The sequence below is a fragment of the Meles meles genome, chromosome 5, assembly GCF_922984935.1.
Source record: "Meles meles chromosome 5, mMelMel3.1 paternal haplotype, whole genome shotgun sequence".
Taxonomy (NCBI): domain Eukaryota; kingdom Metazoa; phylum Chordata; class Mammalia; order Carnivora; family Mustelidae; genus Meles; species Meles meles.
In genome coordinates this window covers 144530805-144551297 of record NC_060070.1, presented here as the reverse complement: position 1 = coordinate 144551297, position 20493 = coordinate 144530805, and positions in this window count along the sequence as shown.

Below are 20493 nucleotides of genomic sequence, written 5' to 3'. Positions count from 1 at the left end.
AAACCAGTATTTTGGCCACCATATTGAGTTTCTGTATTATATGACCCCCTTCCTTTTGAGCCAAACTTCAAAGAATGTACAGCAAAGATGAGCGTACCTAGTTAAGAAGGCAAAAAGATTATTTTCCCCATGCAATGTGTAAGAAGAAATCTTAGGGGTCTCAGAGAGGGAAATACACACAATCTGTTCAAACCACCCAATTTCTCATTTAATCCCCTACTTGCACATCTCACACTAGCTCTTCAGTTTAAAAAAAAAAACAAAAAACAAAAAACTTGCCTTTCCTATCCTCCTCCTGTTTTTCTCTTTTGGGTCCCATAGACTCACTATATACCCACACCCAGACTCAAGCTCTCATAGACATTCAACATGAGCATTTCACATAACATATGAACATTGCTCAAAGCAGCACATGTGGGAAAAACATAGACAAACCTTTTTCCCCTTCACCCAAAGCAATAATTGGGGGGGGGGGGGGGGAATCTCTAAGTGTAAATGTAGTAAAACCTTTCCAACTTTAGGATTTATATTTTCTCAGCTATTTTTTCTCAGCCTTTTTTTTCCCCATTCTAACAATTTCTCTAAAAATGTACAACTTTACGTAAGCCAAAAAGTAAAAAAGAATAAGTTTAAAGACAGATGGAAGAGAGTCAGACTTTTGTTTTAATTCTGCCTCTGTACCCAGGTGTGAGAAGAGGTGGGAAATAAGAAACAACCTTGACCAGCCAAAGACATTAGCTGGGGTCTCCCCTACTCCTACACGCAAGCACATGCCAGATGGTTCCATGGCAGTCAGGAGGCTTGAAATGAAGTAATCATTCAGTCCGCCGCTGGAATAAACCGTATTGCCCAGATTAAAGGGGAGGATAAAAAAAAAAAAAAGACACCCTCATTTATTCAGATGGATAGAAGGATTTAATCTCTTAAGGCATACAGTTTTACTTTCTTCGAGTTTCTAAAAACTCTCAAACCTAGTGAACAACACTCCCACCCCAGTGCAGTCCTTAAGTGAGACTTGACGATCAACATGTCACCATGTTTTTGTGTTTGTCTCACATCGTCCTATTTACAGTCAAGCAGCCAGAGCCCATGTGAAGGCTTTCAAAAATTCCCATCTACCATCAAGTGCTCTAGAAGCTTCTTAATGTTTAAGCAATCCCTCTCACTTTAGATCAGTGTAGCTTCTCCTAAATATTTACTGGGCTTCATCCAGCACACACAGAGTCGTGGCCACATTTATATAATTTTTTTTTCATCAGTTTGTTTAGTCACTGAAAACTCATTACCCACGTAGGCCCATTTATTTCTCCAGATTCCTGAAAAGACACAAAGCAAGGCAATATCTTAATTTATACATGATTCTGCCCAACTAATTTTCCTATTTGTTAAACATAAAGGAAGCCTCGTAACTTAGGTAAACAAACACAATCTTCACCCTAAAAATAGAGTACAAAAGTGGAGTGTGGGTGGTGGACAGGATCCAAGTCTTCTGGTCCCACCAATATGTTATTTATTTAACAGCATGCAAATTAGTTAACAAGAATACATGCCGGGTTCCTGGGGTAAATAATTTCCATTCCTGTCACTCCCTAGAAACCATCCTTAAGTGTCTCCTAAATATTCATGCTACGGAAATAGGCCACAACATGAATTAAGGGGACCATCTCTCACCAAAGATTCTCTGCTAAGAAAGGGTGAAAAGAGAGTAGAGAAAAAGAAAATCACAGTGAGAAGAAAGAAAAAGGAAATTTTTCCTTTTTTTTAAGTTTTCTACTTGGGCATCTTGGAATTAACCTTGTCTCATGGTCAGTTCGTGACCGTCATAGTATCATGCTCATGGAAAGCACAAAGCTTCTGGAAATGTTAAAAAGCAGACTCCAGAGGAAAAGAGCTACATGTAATTAGCATTGCATGTTACCCAGCCAAGTCACTATTCTAAAAACAAAAAGCCTCATCCCAGTTTAAATGATCACCATGTTTGTGCCCCATTGTGCAAATCAGCAAGAGAAATTTCACAAAATATCCCATTGAAATACATCATTTGGGTCATGACATGTATTGAAAATACACTGCAAGTCAAGCAATACCTTGGCAAAATAAGACATGCCCAAATGTCAGATTGTTCCTGTCATGCTGTTCCTGTGCAGTAGTACACAAGTCCCTAATAGTCTAAGCAAATAAAAGTGCTTTTCTCTTCACACTCTGCTACGGACAGAATTATGCCTCCCTAAAATTATGTTGAAGCCCTAATCCCCAATGTGACTATGGCCTTTAAAGAGGTAATTAATCCAATGGACTGGTGTCCTGCTAAGAGGAAGCAGAGATCTCTGTGCGCACAGAGAAGGGGCCACGGGAGGGCAGCATAAGCAGGTAGCCGTGCACAAGCCAGGAAGAGAGGTATCACCAGAAACTACAAACCAATCCTGACGGCCCCTTTTTTTTTTTTTTAACATACAGAAAGCTGTACATAATTAATGTATACAACTTGCTGAGTGGAGAGATAAGTACACACCCATGAAACCATCACCATGATCTATGCTATAAATCCCTCCATTGACTCCAAAAGTTTCCTCCTACCCTCTTATTTGGTATGTGTGAGAACATTTAACATAAAATCTACCTTCTTAGCAACGACTTAAGTAGGCAACACAACATAATGTTAACTCTAAGTATTATGCCACACAGATCTCTAGGGCTCATTTATCTTACACAACTGAAACTTTGTACCCTTTAACTAATACCCTCTTGTTTCCTCTCCCCAACCACCCCCCCAGCCCCTGGTAACCATCATTCTGCTACTTTTGTGAACCTGATTATTTTAAACTTGTCATATAAGTGGTTTCATGAATTTTTTGTCTTTCTGCATCTGGCATATTTCACTTCGTATAATTCCCTTAAGATTCAAGCAAATGGTCACAAACAGCAGGAGCTCTTTCCCTCTCATGGCTGGGTAACACTCCATTGTTTATACACACTACATCTTCCTCCAGTCATCCACGGATGGACACTTAGGTTGTGTCCATATCTTGGCTAGTGCGAATAATGTCGCAAGGAATATGAGAATGCAGATCTCTGAGATCTTTATCTCAATTTCTTTTAATATACACCCAGAAATGAAACTGCTGGACCATATAGTCGTTCTACTCTTAATTTGGGGGGGGGCACCTCCATACTGTCTTTCATAGAGGCTTTAACAATTAACACTCCCACCACCGCTGTGTAAAGGAAGAATCCCTCTTCTCCACCAAATGTTGGTGAGGACCAACATTTATCATCTTTTGACACTTTTTTGATAAAAGCCATCCTAACAGGTGTGAGGTGATACCTTATTGTGGGTCTGATTTGCATTTCCCTGATAATTAGTGATGTCAAACAGTTTTTCATATAGGTATGAAATATCTGTTAGTTTTTTGTATGTCTTCTCTGAAAAATGCCTATTCAGTTCCTTTGCCCATTTTTTAATTGGGTTATTTGGTTTTTGTTTCTGTTTTTTGGTCTTGTTTTGCTATATTTTGTCTTGTTTTGTTACAGAGTTCCTTATATATTTTGGATATTAACCCCTTATCAGATATATGGTTTGGAGGTATTTTCTCCCATCCTGTAAATTGCTTTTCAATCTTGTTGATTGTTTCCTTTGCTGTGTAGAAGCTTTTTAGTTTGATGGTGTCCCACTTGTCTATTTTTTCTTTTGGTGTCATACTCAAGAAATCATTGCCAAGGCCAATCCCGACAGCATCCTGAGCTTAGCCTTCCAGGCTCCAGATCTGTTAGGAAAAAAATTTCTACTATGTTGGCCACCCAGTCTGTGGTATTTTGTCATGATAGTCCAAGCAAACTAATATATTCTTATTCTATTAGACTTGAAATTTGTAAAATTATTAAAACAAGTTCCTTAAATTGTTAATATGTTAGCAAATAAATATGTTAGACATGAATTAGTCACTGAATTGGGGGGGGGGGGCCGCCCACCTCTCCCCTTCCCCTGCACCCGTCTCTGAATCTGTCATGCTAACATTGTCTCTGGAAGACATCTGACTGGCCTTTAAGGATATTGGAAGAATTTAAATAAAAATGTATACATGAATGCAAAAAAAAAAAAAAAAGGAAGAGGGAAACTGGCTGCCAAAGTGAAAGGTCTACAAGGGCACAGACCTTATTTTTTTTTTTAATATTTTATTTATTTGAAAGAGAGAAATCACAACTAGGCAGAGAGGCAGGCAGAGAGAGAGAGGAGGAAGCAGGCTCCCTGCGGAGCAGAGAGCTTGATGTGGGGCTTGATCCCAGGACCCTGGGATCATGACCTGAGCCAAAGGCAGAGGCTTTATTTAACCCACTGAGCCACCCAGGTGCCCCGGGCACAGACCTTATTAATACAAAAAAAAAATAAAAATTTACCAAGTGCTTTGAATATGCCATACACAGTTCCCAGCATTAATGATATAACAATGAACAAAGCAGAGAAATTACCAGCTCTCAAAGAGATAGCATTCTGGTGACAGAGACAGATACTAAATGCATAAACAAAGAAATTAATAAAATAATTTTGATTAATGGTGCCATGAGAAAAATAAACCAATACCATGTGAGACAGAGATCAAAGGGAGGGAGAGAAGGACGGGGGAGGGAACAACATTTCCAGAAAGGTGGCAGCTGAGCTAAGACAGACAAAAAAGTGATGAAGCCCGCCATAAAGACGAGAGGAAAGATCATTCTGGGTAGAAGGAAAATCAAGGGCCAAGACTCTGAGGGGGGCACAAACGTGATCTGCCTGAGGACTGGAAAGAGCATGAATGTCCCTGGAAAATGGAAGTGTCCCTGAGGAATGGTGTGCAAGAGGATGTGCAGGGTCACCATTATGTAAGGCCAAAGGAAGGAACTAGGAATTCACAGCACAGTACAAAGCAATGGAAGCTTCTGGAGGGTGAAAGAAATGGGGAAAATTATATGATCTGATCTATATTCTTTAAGATCACCTTAGCTAGTAGAAGATGAATGACAAGGAAGGCAACAGGTGATAGTGAAAGACCAGTAGGGTAGCAGTTGTAATAGCGGATGGGAACGATGACAGTGCCTTAGGTTACAGCAGATGAGTATGGCAGTTGACCTGATATACATATCCAGTTTTCTGATGGCTGGAGGGGTAAGGAAGAAAAGGAATCAAGAATGACTTTTTAGGTTCTAGGTTTAAGAGACCAAGCAGAGAGTGGTGGATGGTATAGGTCTTACTCAGTCCTCTATCTCCCTAGTATGCTGTCTGGCTAAGAAAAGGCACTCAGCTGATACTTGTGAAGGGAAGAGAGACGAGGGACAGAGAGTGGCAGTTGGTAGGAGAACTCCCCTGACTATATCGTCATCCACAAGAATCAGTCTTTTGCAAATACCCAACTATTCAATAGAACAATGCCTGAGTTTTTCAATATATGCTCCATATACATTCAGTATGCATTCCATAAAAGTCAATAGAATAAGTATTATGCCTAATAACTGAAAAGCATTGCAAAATTCCAAAAAGCTTTCTAAATACAAGATAAAGTCCTCTTCCAACTGATTTGGAAATATGTATCATTTCCTCCAACATAGAATGATACTATCCATGCTACATGATTCTTTCCAGAGCCAAGTGTGTTCCCCAAAACTCCACAGTCTGACCATGCCTTAGAATAGTAGTTTAATGTATTACTAAATTTGGAGACAGGTTATTTGAAGACTCAGTCTTTAAATATGTCACTTCAGAACTCTGGTAATTGACAGAAGGTTTTACTTTAAACTAACCTTTTTCTTAAACTTGTAACTTGGATAACTGCATTCATTATTTCCTTATGAAAAAATCACTGGAATGACCATCAGCTCAAAATCTTGCCTTTTTAATTGTGCATAAAAACGTACCCATGAAAATTTGAAGGGGTTGCCAAGGCCAAAAGATGTTACTTTTAAAAGAAATTTAAATGACATCAGGATTTAAATGATATATCTCTAGGTCTATATTTTAAATGCCAAGATGAGTAATAGTTTCCTCTGCAAGTGATAAGGAGGATTAAACAACACGTAGGCTGAATCTGGAAAGTCCAAACAATCAGTCTTGGTCATTAACTCAACAGGCAAAACATGGTCTGGAAGGCACAGGGTAGGATGAGGCAGAGCGGGGGAAGCCACCCCGAAGGGAGCAGTCTTAATGCCCTGGGCAAGCAGCACAAGGGTATCACAGCCTGGGCCGCATTCGGTGTAACTGTGCTGAATCGTGCTAGCCAAAGACATGAGGACTTATCCCATTCAGAAGTTCATGAACGTGTGCCATGTCTAGTAATAGATATTTAATTTCTTGGTTCCTTGGTGGCTAATTTATTTTTTAATTTTGCCAAGCCCCAAGAAGACACTTAAATGTTAGTACCTAATTCAGCGTGATTATGGAGGAGTAAAATTTGGAAGAGTCACTGCAGAGAGAAATGATCACCATGTCCCAGGTCCACAGGGATGTGGCACGTGGACCCCCCGTGTCTGCCAATCTGTCTCCTGCCATCCCCACCAGCCAGACAACAATTTAGCCTGGGGAAATAGAGGAACATGCACATTCCTTGGAAGACCTCTGGGAAAAACACATTATCTTGTTTTCCTCTGTCACCATTTTCTCCATAAAGTGATCTTTCAAAAATCAAACCATTTAAGCATTCAGATAATCAGGGGAGTTTTGCTATAACCTCAGACATATGGTTGACTTCCAAGTGCTCATCAGAGGCACCTCTCCTGCATTCCCTATTTCTTCAGACTCTAAAACCAGGATAGAATAGGAGATGTTTGCATGGCAAGCTCCAATAAGACACAGGACATATTCACATGGAGCCCTCGGGCTCCTATTCTCCCATATCCCCTTTCACTGCAGACAGACTGAGACACGGACAGCTCTGAGAGAATGTTCAGGCTCTGTCCTCCTCCGAACAAGAGAGAGCAGCGCTCTTTCCAGAAGAGTCCCACTAAGAAAATGCAAGACAAATCTAGCCCAGCAAGAACACTGCACAGACGGTCTATAAATTCAGACCCACAAAACAGCCTTGGAAGACTTCTCAACTGTGTGTGCGCATATGCACACATGCATGCACGCACGCACGCGCGCGCACACACACGCACACACACACACACAGAGTCAACTCCTTGTGTATCTTTCTGTATTTACTATCTTCACTAGCTTCTACTTCTTCCCAACATTGTCAAAGGACTTATGTTACGTATTGGCAACTGGTTTCATGACTGGTTCTATACAAGTTTACTTTCTGAATCTCTCTGCATGGAATGAAGCAGGTGTTTCATGAAAAACTGTCTAATAGAGTAGGTACCTAGAACTATGTAAAACAAAATGAAGAAATACACTCTGAACAATTACTTCCCTTCAGACCAGGAATACAGAGTTTATCTTAAATTGATTGATACATGCCCATTTTAAGTACCTATTTTCTTAATTAGCAAAAGAAGAAATATTAGAGAATCTGTGATTTTGGCAAATGCGTATTTTCATTACAGCTACTGATGACCAAGAGGGTGGAATGTCTATTGAGATTGGAGGCTCTATTTAGTCCCCCAAAGTACAGGAGTCCAGACAGCAAAAAAAAAAATCACAACAAAGAATCCTGAGTCATACGACTCTCTTTTGTAGCATAACACGATTAACCTGTCTCACACAATAACACTGGCTGTCATGCTGGGGAGAGGAACGCCATTGTTCCTTGCCTTTAGAAAAATATATGAAAAAATATAAGGCTTATAAAACAGAGCAGTCTGGAAATTTGAGTCTGATTATTATAAGAAATATTTCATATTTTTAATTCAGCCACAAAAGCAATATGGGTGGCAATTAGAGTTTCAGCCTGCAAGAATGCAAAAAGGGAAGAGAAATAATAGAAGGAGCCATAAGAAAAGCAATTTTAATCAAGCGAGAAGGAGGGAGAGAGAATTGAGAAGGGGCATCTTCTTCTCAGCCTTGCCTTCTACCACTTTCCAAAGACAGAGGAAGTCAATTATGCACCCAGCATCACCTAACACAATTCCGTTCTCTGGCTGACCTTCCCTCAACACACTTCCCTGCAGGATGTCTTGACAAGTTGCCCTGAACATCGGCAGAGAAAACTTTCACTACCTGTAGATCTAGAGAAGCTCATTAAAAACACACCAAGTGTGGCATGGGCTGTAAATTACTTTAAAAGTCTCAGATTTTTCTCTTAAATTGCACAGATCGGTTATTAAGCTTTGCCACAGAAAAGTGGATCATAATATCTGTTACCATACCACAGCTTTAGCAAGCTGCCAGTCATTCTCCACCAGAAAGATAGCAAGTTTTATGACCACACTAAACCAAGTGTTATCTTGGAAGGAAGGAAGAGAGGAAGGGGGGAAGGGAAAGAGGGAGGAGGGAAAGAGGGAGGAGGGAGGGAAACAAAAAGGGGGAAAAGAGAAAATTAAAAACTATTTACTGGGTAAATAAAGAAAATTTTAACAACAATTGATAAACATTTACTACACTAATTAGTATCTCTGAGAGGGATACAAATGTGCTTATATCAATTAAAGACTATCTGATATGACAAGAAAATATCCACATACCTAACATCAAAAGCATTTCTTTCCTCTTTCCCTCCCTCCCTTACTGTAGTCGGCACATGATGAGCACACGAAGGAAGGTAGAATAATTCATTATTTTGTCTCCCACTGTTTTGTATCTTCAGCATTTTTTTGAATAAAGACAAAGTCATAAATTAGCTTGTAGCAAAACAGAATTAATTGAATGTCTTAAGTAGGATCATCAAACCAAGGTTTGAGTCAATTTATCTAAGATTTCACTAATGTAGTTTCAGCTCATTAGGGCAAGAACTGATGCTAGGGTGGGACATTATTAGATAAAAAAGGGAAAATATAAGATCAAGAAAACCTGACTCTGCTTTTGCAGGAGAACTTCTTGAAGGTTATCTGATGTATGAGACAGAGCATAAACAACTCCCCTTCAAACAATAATCTATGATTGAAAAATAAATTTGATTTCATAGCATCTGAAGATATTTACACACACTGACACTGAGAAGGCTCTGCCCTTCACTCTCTTGCCAGAAAACATCTTAGAAACACAGCATGGAACACCAATGTGTGTGCGTGTGTGTGTGTGTGTGTGTGTGTGTAACAGAAACAAGCACACACACATATAACAAAATATATTTATGGAAAAGCAAAATATATTCTACACATGTGTGTTACACATAAATACAGAGAGACATTATTCTGACTGTTTCCTTGGAAAATAAGTTTTTCAGGCACCTAAATGAAACAAGAATAATTGTACACAGCAAGAAGGAAACAGCAAAGTTGGGGAGGAGGGAGTTTTCCCAGCATTTCCAGTAACAGGATCAATAATAATCTGTGATTCTTCCCGTAAAAAGGCTTCCCCACAGGGGAACTTTGGACAGTCACTGAGTGTTCTGCCTGACCCAGGTCAGCCAACAGGCATGCTGATGCCCAGTTCTGTTCTAGTCCTACATTCATTAAGGTGAGTTTCTTTATGGACAAGATAACGAGATCTTGGAACTCCTAGTACAACTTTTTGTAATTGTGACAACAAATTAAGAAAAACAAAAGGTTAGACTAATATTAGGTGGGCCCCAAAACACAAGGCTTATGGGTAGGTATTTCACTTAGTTAATCCAAACATTAAAGAATCCACATAAATGAAGCAAAATATCATCAAGACTGCATAGCTAGGATAAAATAACCAGAAATAGTTAAAAGTCTGGTTTGGTAGACAAAGTCATTTACTAGACTTGACCACCATCAAGCTATGCAACTTCTCAGCTTCAACTCCCTCATCCGTAGAACCTAGGTCCATGACATAGGTTTGCTATGAGGATTAAAACAGAGGACATATTCGAAGCCCTTAGCGTGATACTTAGCACCTAACAAGCACATGACACATGTCAGCTACGTTATTTTTGTTCTTCACTAGACAAATTCTCATCTCTCGTTTCACTTAGCTTATCAGTACACCCTAATGGGGAATAGAGTAGATGCTGTCTTCAAAGTTACCGGGAGCATTTCACAACAACAACGACAAATCTAGCCCTTACCGTGGTTTAAAAAATTTAACGGTTTTATAAATCAGGTTTAAAAACTGAACAAGACAGATTTTCATTTCTCAGGCAGTGCTGAAAAACCCGTAATTAAAGCCCCTTCATCCACCAGAAAGATCTGTGACATGCGTCACTTCGCGACACACATGTTGTGCACAGCCTCGGATATTTACAAGGTAAAGCATGTTGAATTCTGCAATGCCAAAAAGTAAAGTATTTGTGTATATATGTGCGCATATGCATAAATCCCTTTCACTTGAACGGCACGATGTAACCCCTCGGTACGGAAAGTTATACACAACTACACTTTGTGTCTCACTGTTGCTGTCCCCTCTTACAACTGTGTTTTCGTATTTCCAGTTGAGTGGAAATTATCATCAGTGCGAGTTTCTAAAGTTTATTCTCCTATAATGGAGAAAGTGTTGCCTTTTGCCAGAATTAGAGATGACCTTGCCCAAGTGGGGGAAACAAAAGATTGTTTACTTGGGGAGAATTTATCTTTATGGCCATCAAAATATGTCTCTGGTGCCTCCGACGCTCCTCTCTGGTACTATGAGAAAGAAACTTGGGTTAGCTGCTCCCACTCACATCTGAGCAGAGCTGCAGTAACAGTAAATGATCCTTGGAAATCACAATCGCATTAGGCTGCTGTTCAAATAGCTTTTAGGGTTGTGATAATGGGAGGCACTCCTAATAACTGGTGATACTGCAAGACCCTGCCCAGAAGGCCTCCAAATGGCAGCGCACAATTTAAATTTTAATCTGGAAACAGTGGAAATGATGAGATTCCAGCTGGGGACCTTCTGGTCAGAGGGCCAGGCGTTCAGCCTCCCCATTAGATGCCCCAAAGCTTCGTTGAGTTGATGAGTGAATGCCGTACTCTTTTCACTCATTCTCACTCCGTGCCCGTCTCCCACCTGATTCCCTGGGTGGCAGGGGGTGGCGTGGCTTTGCTTCCACAGAGGCGATCTGAGAGCTGATGAAGCATTCCCGTGTTGCTGGGATCCAACTGAACACATCTGTGCTTGACACCAATGGAATGGTGCTTCCATTGTTCTGACAAGTGATAACTTCCTGAACTTTTTTCCTTCCATGTGCGGGGTGGGCTTTGGGACATACTTATCCACTCTAAGCTTGAAATGAAAGCTGGCAGATGTATGCCATGGGCAGGAGGAAAGCGCTTCATTTTTTCCTACAATAAGCAATAACCCTTAGTATAATAAGTCAACACAAGTTAAATGGCAAAAGGGAGCATGAGTGGGACCCTGTCGGCAGGGAAGGGAACAGCTGGCCCCGTTCGTAATCATCGCATGTCATTACTCGGGACGTCCACTCCCAGTGCCACCACCAACTGGTTTTTCCTGAGTGTTCAGGCAGTAACACACGACAGATGAGAGAGTGTCATAACAGGACACAGGACGCAGAGCTCTAGACTTTGATGGTTGGCGATGCCGGATTGGATTCCCAATAAGTGGAGGCAGGAAAAAAAAAATCTTAGCAGCAGAAATAAAGTAGAGAAGAAAAAGGTGAAGACTCCCATAATTCCTCTCTCGTAGCTCTTTCTAAACCATTTTTTAAATGGGAACCTTGTTTTATTCCCCATGTATGTCAGTGGCTCCCACAAACAGTGATGTGCCTCTCAGACTAGGACTGCGAATCTAACAAAAGGATGAACGTTGGTACATGCATGCCCAGAAGACTCCGTGCAAACGCAACTGCTTCCACTGGGTTCCATTAGGGACCCTACTCCGGTGCCCCAATACCCTCAGCAGCAGAATTAGAAAGTTGTTTTGATTTAAAAAACAACAACAACACACATACACACAGGAGCAAATTTCTGCAAGGTGGAAATGGGAATAAAAACCAGTGTTTTGGAATTTTTTCTTTGCAGATAGTCATCAAATGAGGTACAATATTTGCTAACAGAGGGTAATTTGAATTATCCACGGATAGTTCAAAAACACAAAGAGTTCATTACCCAGATATCTCTATTTAAAATAGATTTGCTTTTGTTCATCAGTGCAGTGCACATGGCTGGGAAATGGCAAAGTGCCAGAATGAAACTGCTCCTAATTTTCAGAGGAGGCCACCAGCTAATTACACAGACTGCAGGTGTGAAGAGAGAAGCTCAAAGTAATCAATAGCAGTAATTAATCTGCTAGACTGGAGCTAAAGAGCTCACAGCTGGACATCAGAAATGGACACATGCAACAAGATCAGCAATAATTACCTCTTTAAATATTGAATTTCCATAGCAACAATTAGGCTTATAAATAAAGGCTGGAAACCAAGGCTTTGAGGCATGACACCGCATGGCAAACACAACATTCCCCAAATCAACCCTTTTAATAAACACCAACAATATGCTTGGGCTGGGTTGACCAGTTTTCCAGGGCTGGAAGAAGCTGAAGGTAGCTCCTCCAGCCCCAGCTTTGCTGGCAGCCTACTGGCTCTCTGACTCACCAAGATGGCCCTAGAAGCTTGCTTTGGGCTAGAGAGCATTGCCTTTCCACATCACCCAGCACAGCAGAGCAACCACAAGACACATCTCTCACCTATGAAATATGTTTCTTTAAGGAAAAAAAAAATTCACAAAACCTGCAAGCAAAATTCCTAACCAATGTGTTGGAAACATCAGTCTTTTGAAAAGGTTTTGGACCGTATTTTGAGGGTTTTATTTTCAAGACCAATATGATCGATAAGAGACCCAAATACTGAAGCTTCTAGGACATTCTTCTGTTTTGTGGAAAGAATAAAGAAAACTTTTTGTTCGTGGGTTTTGTATTATTTTTGAGCTGACGGGGAAGAGGAGATTGTTACTGAAGGTGAACTGTGCTATATGCTTTATGTTCTTCTTTCATTTGAGCCTAATATTGTTTTGTTTGATAAAGCAGAAGGGGCATGGGGAGCCTAAGGACTTGCCAGGGGTCCACAGGCAAGAGGTGGAAAATGGGAGAGTCATAATTTGAACTCAGCCCTGGGAGTTACTTCAGCAAAGTGCTCAAACATCTTTGGGTAAGAAATTTTTTCTCTAAAACACTGAAAATTATTATAGTTTGAAATGCAATTTAAATTATGCTGTTTATATTCTATCATTGTCGCAAAACAAAGAAAATTAATGATAACTTGATTACTCAACAGATACCTTTCTTTCACATTTATCCATTTTGATTTCAGTTCACAATTTCCATGGCCCTTATTCAAACCAATAAGTATTCTGTAGAAAAATACGGACCAAAATTGCCAATAATTTTCTAATCCAGAATCAAATACAGCCGTTCTGGAATGTGGAGTTAGCCAGGCACACTTCCTCTTAAGCATTACCAAAACAGAGTAGTTTTTATTGAGATTCTATTCAATACCAATTACTAAGCAAAGCACATTTCATGCATTATCATTTACTTCTCATGACAGTATTATAAACTATATAATTATCATCCATTCACACCTGAGGAAAAGGAGGCTCAGAGAGGGTACGTAATACTCTCAGAGACACGCTGGTCTGTACAAGCTCCCTTGAGTGAGGACTCGGAATCCATCCACACTCTGGGGTATACCCGCTATGTGTTGTCACTTTCCTAAGCCATTAACTCTCCAAACACCAGTGGTGGCATCCTTGGGCACATTCTAAGTGTGCGGAAGTCAGTGGTAGCATGTTGCTAAGCACGTATGGTGGAGAACTTAGATCCTGATGTGAAACTGGGTTTGAATGCCAGTGCTGACATTTGGTAGCTCTGTAATCAAGGCTCTACAACCTCCCTCTTAAGTGGGCATAATAAGAGAATCTGCATAGTGTTAAGCAGTTAGCCCAAATGGGGCGTGGGAGGAGCTGCTTACAACTGAAACCTTCCCATCGTTCTTTTTTTTTTAAGATTTTATTTATTTATTTGACAGACAGAGATCACAAGTAGGCAGAGAGGCAGGCAGAGAGAAAGAGGGGGAAGCAGGCTCCCCGAGGAGCAGAGATCCCGATGTGGGGCTCGATCGCAGGCCCCTGGGATCATGACCTGAGCCAAAGGCAGAGACTTTAACCCACTGAGCCACCCAGGCGACCCCATCGTTATTTTTCTAACCTCTGCTATCTTCTCCACCCACTCCTTATTCCAGGCCCTCCTTTTTCTTCCCACCACTGCTAATCCAAGTCAATCCCTTCCTCCTGCAATCATGCCTTTTTCATGTCCTTGTCCCCGACATCTCTAGCACACTATCCACACGAACAAGGGAAGTGCTGATTCTTACTATCGTGTACATGTGTGAATGAATGAGGCACTTCTGCCCCTCTACCTAAACACGTGTATCTGTGTAAACGGGGACCCTCTGATGGCCTCAATACCACCGCAGACATGCCTGTTGGCAAAATAAGTTCTAACACAATAACCAGATATGGGAAGACTGTGAGTTGTGTAATAGCATCCATCCCAGAATCTCCCAGTAAAACTTAGGAAACTGGTAAGCCTAGGCACATAAAGTAATTCTGTGCAATACGTGGGGAGATACACCAATTTTGACGGCTCTCAAGCCACATGGTTTGCAACTGCACATTCAGTGCACACACGCGCGCACGCACACACGGTCCCTCTTCCGTCAATTTATTACTTCCGTCACTAATTGTTCTTTTACATTTTTCAAAGGGAATCCAAGGTGTGTAAATAGCAATGACACTAGGAAAAGGGACTACATTCTCTCAGAGCAAAGAAATAAAAATCAAGAACTGACCGATTGAGTCAATATTCACCTTTAAGCACTAATTTATGCCCGATATAAAATAGGCATTATTTTTGAAGCTAATTAAAGCATGCTGTTTTGTGACTTCTCTGTGATGTTTGGTCAGAAAATTAAGGGGGCAAAGGACTGTGCCAAATAAGAGAACACATTCTGTAAACTTTCACTCTTGTTTCAGTCTTTAACATACAAAATTTTGTGTGACTCAAAAACTTTTATAGATAAAACAGCCATGATAGTGTCACGTTAAATATTCAAGTTTTATATATGTATGTATGTATGTACATATATATATATATGTACATACATATACATATATACCATGAGTGATTTCTTTATAAAGACTCATTCATTTGGACAAATCCACTAGTCAAATTTGTAACTGAACAGATACTTTGCTAAAGCTTGACCTTTAAACTATCACTGGGAAAGGACAGGTATTCTCCTTCCAAATGTTGTTGATTTACTTATCACAGAACTCTTCACATCTCCATGAATGGCAGAGCACGTCCACTCCACTTGCCCAACATGAAATAGTTGGGAAATAGTTCTGGGCTCTCTGTCCTCCTTTCTTCTCCCTTATGCTAAGAGAAGCAATTTAACGGACACAAGGAAGAGAGAGAGATAGACCAGAAAAGAAATAAAAAACATGTAAAGGCAAGCAATCATTTGGAGTATTTCCTCATGGGAAACCCCATCTAGAAGTTGGTGGCAGATGGCTTTCAGAGGACTATAGTGGTTCATAATTATACAACACGTAATTTGAGTAGGACACTGGGAGACTCTGGTTTTCCATAGAAGTTGGCAAAGGTTGTGTGTTGTTGAACTCCACAGATTCCCATCCCTGAAAATGATCTCAAATCAAAGCAAAGTGAAGGCGGGCTTAGCTGCTGGGCTAACACGGGGAGGGAATGAACTATGGCTGTGGATTCCACCCCCAGGCAGTGCACTAGACCAGGGGCTGATAAATGATGACCGTGAGTCAAGTTCGTGCCTCCTGCCATCTGTGCTTTATTTTTTGTTTTTTGCTTTTCTATTCCTTAACTGTGTCTAAATTTATTTTTTATTACAGTAAAACACACATAAGAAGTCAGCACTTAACCTTACTCAGTGTCCAGTTCCGGGACATCATGCGCGTTCACACTGCTGTGCAACCGCCACCACCACCTCCATCTCCAGAAACTTCTCATCTTCCCAAACTGAAGCTCTGTGCCTGTTAAACAGTAACCCCCCATCGCCCCTGCCTGCAGCCCCTGGTAACAACCTTGGTTCTACTGTCTGTCTCTGAGTCTGACTACTCTAGGTAGCACCATAAGTGGACTCTGACAATGTCTGTCCTTTGGTGTCTTGTTCTACTTCCATCGTGTCCTCAAAGTTCATCCAAGTTGTAGCATGTGTCAGAATTTCGTTTCTTTTTGAAGATGAATTATGTTCCATTTATATATATCACATTTTGCTTTTCTATTTGTTGATGGACGCTTGTGTTGCTTCCACAAATTGGCTGTTGTGATTAATACTATTATGAACATGGGTGTATGCATAAGTATCTGTTGAGTCCCTGTTTTGGATTCTTTGGGGTATATATCTAGGAGGGAACTTCTAGATCATATGGTAATACTAGGTGTCATTTTTTGAGGAATCTGATTCCTGTTTTTGTAATTAAGCTTTATTGGAATACAGCCATGCTTACTTGTCTGCATGTTGTCTATAGTTGGTTTCAGTACAATGGCAAAGTTGAGTGACTTTTATGGAAACTACATGGCCTACAAAATCTAAAATACTATCTTGTCCTTTAGAGAAAACTTTGCCAGCCCTTGTATTATATCCCCTTAAGGCACTTAAAAAAATACAGATGCCTGGGCACTCTCAGACACACTGCATCAGAATATCCATGGGAGGGAACTTCAAAGCTATGTGCTGTATATTCCTTCAAAATGATTCTGACACAGCATCACAGCCAGCATCTGGGACCCCTGTAGTAAAAGACCTCCAGAAACTGGCACAAATGTATCCAACTGCCCTAAATGTCAGCAACAACAGTTTTCAATTAATCTCAGTACTTAATGAACTCTTAATGCACACCCAACGACTGAAGACATGGACAGCGATGATTTGGCAGAAATAAACTTGATTGCAAAACTTGTGTCTGAAAGATGAACAGTTTGGGAACGGAAGGGAGCCCCATTTTGGACAGATGTATTTTGCCACCGCACAGGAGGACATATCTGAGCAGCCTCCCTCTTATAGATCCATGTACTCAAGGAGCAGAATTTCTCCATCCCTGTGGTCTGTCATATCGCCTTAACTCAGCATCTCTGCACCCCTGACCTATTGATGGCTCCTCTGCTGTTCAGTCTGCATTGTTTGGTCTTGCTGTGCATTCTCTGAGTCTGCTCATCGATTTCCTTCTCCTTCTATCTTTCTAGGTATCTCGTGTCTCTCATCCTGTCTTAACATTGGTGTGTGTTCATTTTTGAGACCACAGTGAAGAAGTCCTTTGTGCTCTTCTCTTTCCTTTCAGATGTTAACTCTTGGCATGAATCCATGGAGAAAACACCATTATAGCCTTGTGAGCTAAGTCACACTTAACCCAAATATCATAGTACTAGCACACACAGAATCCCACTGACACAAATATAATTTAATGATAATATCCTTGGAGTATAAAAGTAAATATGTTAGCCTAATTAAATTCATTTTTATTTCAGGCAACGTACCTTATGGGTTAATAGTACAACCTAAGAATCTGGATTTTCCTTGGATATCATTAATAAAAGGACCAGAGCTATAACCAATTAGGGCTAAGAACTTGGCAACATCATATAACCAAAACCAATCACATGTATAAGAAAACTGTGTTTTAATACACATTGAGGCAAGTTAAAAATATTTAACATGGCCCCTAAGCGGACACAGAGGAGACAGAAGTTAACAGAGTGTAGTCCAGTGGTCCTCAGCCTTGTTGAGTTTGCTAAACAATTTGAATATTGGGAATTCTGATACTAAAGGAGCAGACCATCCACTATACACTTGGCCATCCTTCATACTTACATAGGTGTTTGAGTAAAACTGTGACCTTCCTTGATCGTGATCTCTTTTATTGTCCTGCACGGAAATTCTTACATGCTCCCAGAAAACAAACCTGAATTTATTTATATCAGACAACAGATAAAATATTTCATATGGTCAGGGCCCAGGTCATTGTTTCTGAATATTAGCTCTTAGTAGGGTGTGAAAATTAAAATACATGCAGAGAAGATATCTGATGAAAGAGTAAATACACCTTTGGGAAGAAAAAAAATTTGTTGTTTTGATCTTTGGTTTTGTTGGTTAGTTTGTGTGTTTTTGCCTGTTTCCTGATTTTTGCCTGAATTGCATTTCAGTGCAAGTTATCAAATATGTGACTACAGGAAAAATGTTAGCATAAAATAGAATTTAAGGTCCTTGTACTCAACACTGGTTTCACCTTGGAAATCATGGGAGGATGATTAAAAAATACTGAAAACTCCAACCCAGCTTTGGAGATTCTAATGTGATTCCATAGTGAGACGTGGACATTGGGAGTTTTTCCAGCCCCCAGAAAATTCCAAAGTACCAGGCTGAGAATCACTGGTTATACCTATTTCCCAAGTTTACCTATGGGGGGGTAAAAAGAGATTTCCTATCACCATCTCAAGAAAAATATCCTGTATTTTATTTTTTTTAAGATTTATTTATTTATTTGATAGAGAGATCACAAATGGGCAGAGAGGCAGGTAGAGAGAGAGGAGGAAGCAGGCTCCCTACCGAGCAGAGAGCCTGATGTGGGGCTCAATCCCAGAACCCTGGGATCATGACCTGAGCCGAAGGCAGAGGCTTAACCCACTGAGCCACCCAGGTGCCCCAAAATATCCTGTATTTTAAGATTAATGATATTTCAATAATGCACCAGTATTGCTTCTTGACCAGATATACCATGACTACTGACAAGTGGTGAGACTGTTGAACAGTATTTGAAAAAAAGAAACTCCATGAATGTGAGCTCACACTCCCTTTTCTGACAAATTCTTCACATTCTCTTGAAGAAAAAGAAAGCCAAGTTTTCTGTGGTTTTATTAAGTGGCTTTGTGCTATGAAGTAGAAATCATCTCAGCCTCTGAGGAGCTAATTCTCCTTGTTGTTGCATGACTGGCTCATTAAACTTGAGTGCTTGGGCCCCAGCTTCCTACCCCTAGGGCTTAGCCTGGGAGAATAAGAGATTCATAGAAAAGAAAGGCAAGTTCCTGCCTGTGGAAGCTCTTTGAGTCTGTACAAGGGCAACGCCTTATTCAAAAGGCCTCCAGAGCCCAGAATTTTGCCAAATCATCTCTATTTTTTGCCAATCTGTCAGTTACCAAACTAAAAGCATCAATAATGATATCTGGGGACAAACATTAAATCAAGCTCAAAATGGCTGAATGTACAATATCTTGCTGAAGGGAAGCTGTCCCATGCAATCAGTGTATACTCATCAGTGAACATTTAATAACATCTTTTCCTCCCAACCCCAAATGTTAGTGTGGCAGACTACACACATGTTGATGGAATTCATTTTCTGGCAGTAGGACCTAATGCCCTGGCCTCATACAAGTTGTCTACTGGAAGCTGCCCTCCTAGAATTTCCTAGTAGCTTCCACCAGCTTGTTTCATGGACCTCCCAATATGGCTGACTACTTCTTCAGATCCAGCTTGAGAGAAACAGTGTCTAGAGCAAGACTGCTAGTAAGACCAGGAGTGACATCTGTTATTTTTGCCATATTCTATTGGTTATAAACAAGTCATGGCTTTCATCCACCTTCAAGGAGAGTTGATTATACAAGGATGTGAACATGAGCAGGCAAAGATCACTAGGGGGTCCCCCTAGAGTCTGTCTGCCACCTTTCTTTGGCCACAGCATGACCCGTGGTAGTAAGAAGTGGAGATTAAGCTAACCCATTCCAACTATCTAAGACAATGATTATGAGCAGAGCTTCTTGGGCCATGAGACTGGAAAGATTTCTCAGACTTCTGTGGGAACTTAGGAGGTCTAACTAGAGAACAGAGTTAGAGTTCTGTTTGTCCTTTTCTTAGAAATACAAAGACATAAGTTAGGAAATATCTGGATATGTTTAAATAAACTCCTCTTGCCCAGTTCCAATCTAAGCAGGATATTTGGGGTTTTTTTTTCTTTTTTTTTTAAGAATTCAGTAAAACCATTTGCACAGTATTGAAGATAGCTAATTAACTCAAAAGACCACCTGGTAGGATAAAGCCTTGACATAAGGTAGAGCTCTGACTCCAGCTTTGTTTCCTTAAACAAGCCAGATATTCTGTGAACACACATTGAATTCAAATGAATCAAGGCACTTTCTTAGCATCCAATAGGGGATGAGTGACTGGTCCACAGTTACACTGTTAGGAGCTTAGAGTTTTATCTCCAGGTGTCACATGCCAGGAACACTGCCTTTCTGTCATAGTCAGCTGTTACCCTCCTCAGTTCCTTACAAAGCTGTGCGTGCATCTCATTTCTTCTTAAAAGTAAACTTTCAGCACCATCTGAGAGATGGAGATGGAGAGATGGAGAAACTGAACTGCATGAAGGCAAAGTAATTTTGCCTTTGTAGTAGTAATACTAAAAACCACATATGATAAAGCCTAAATATGGATTCAGATT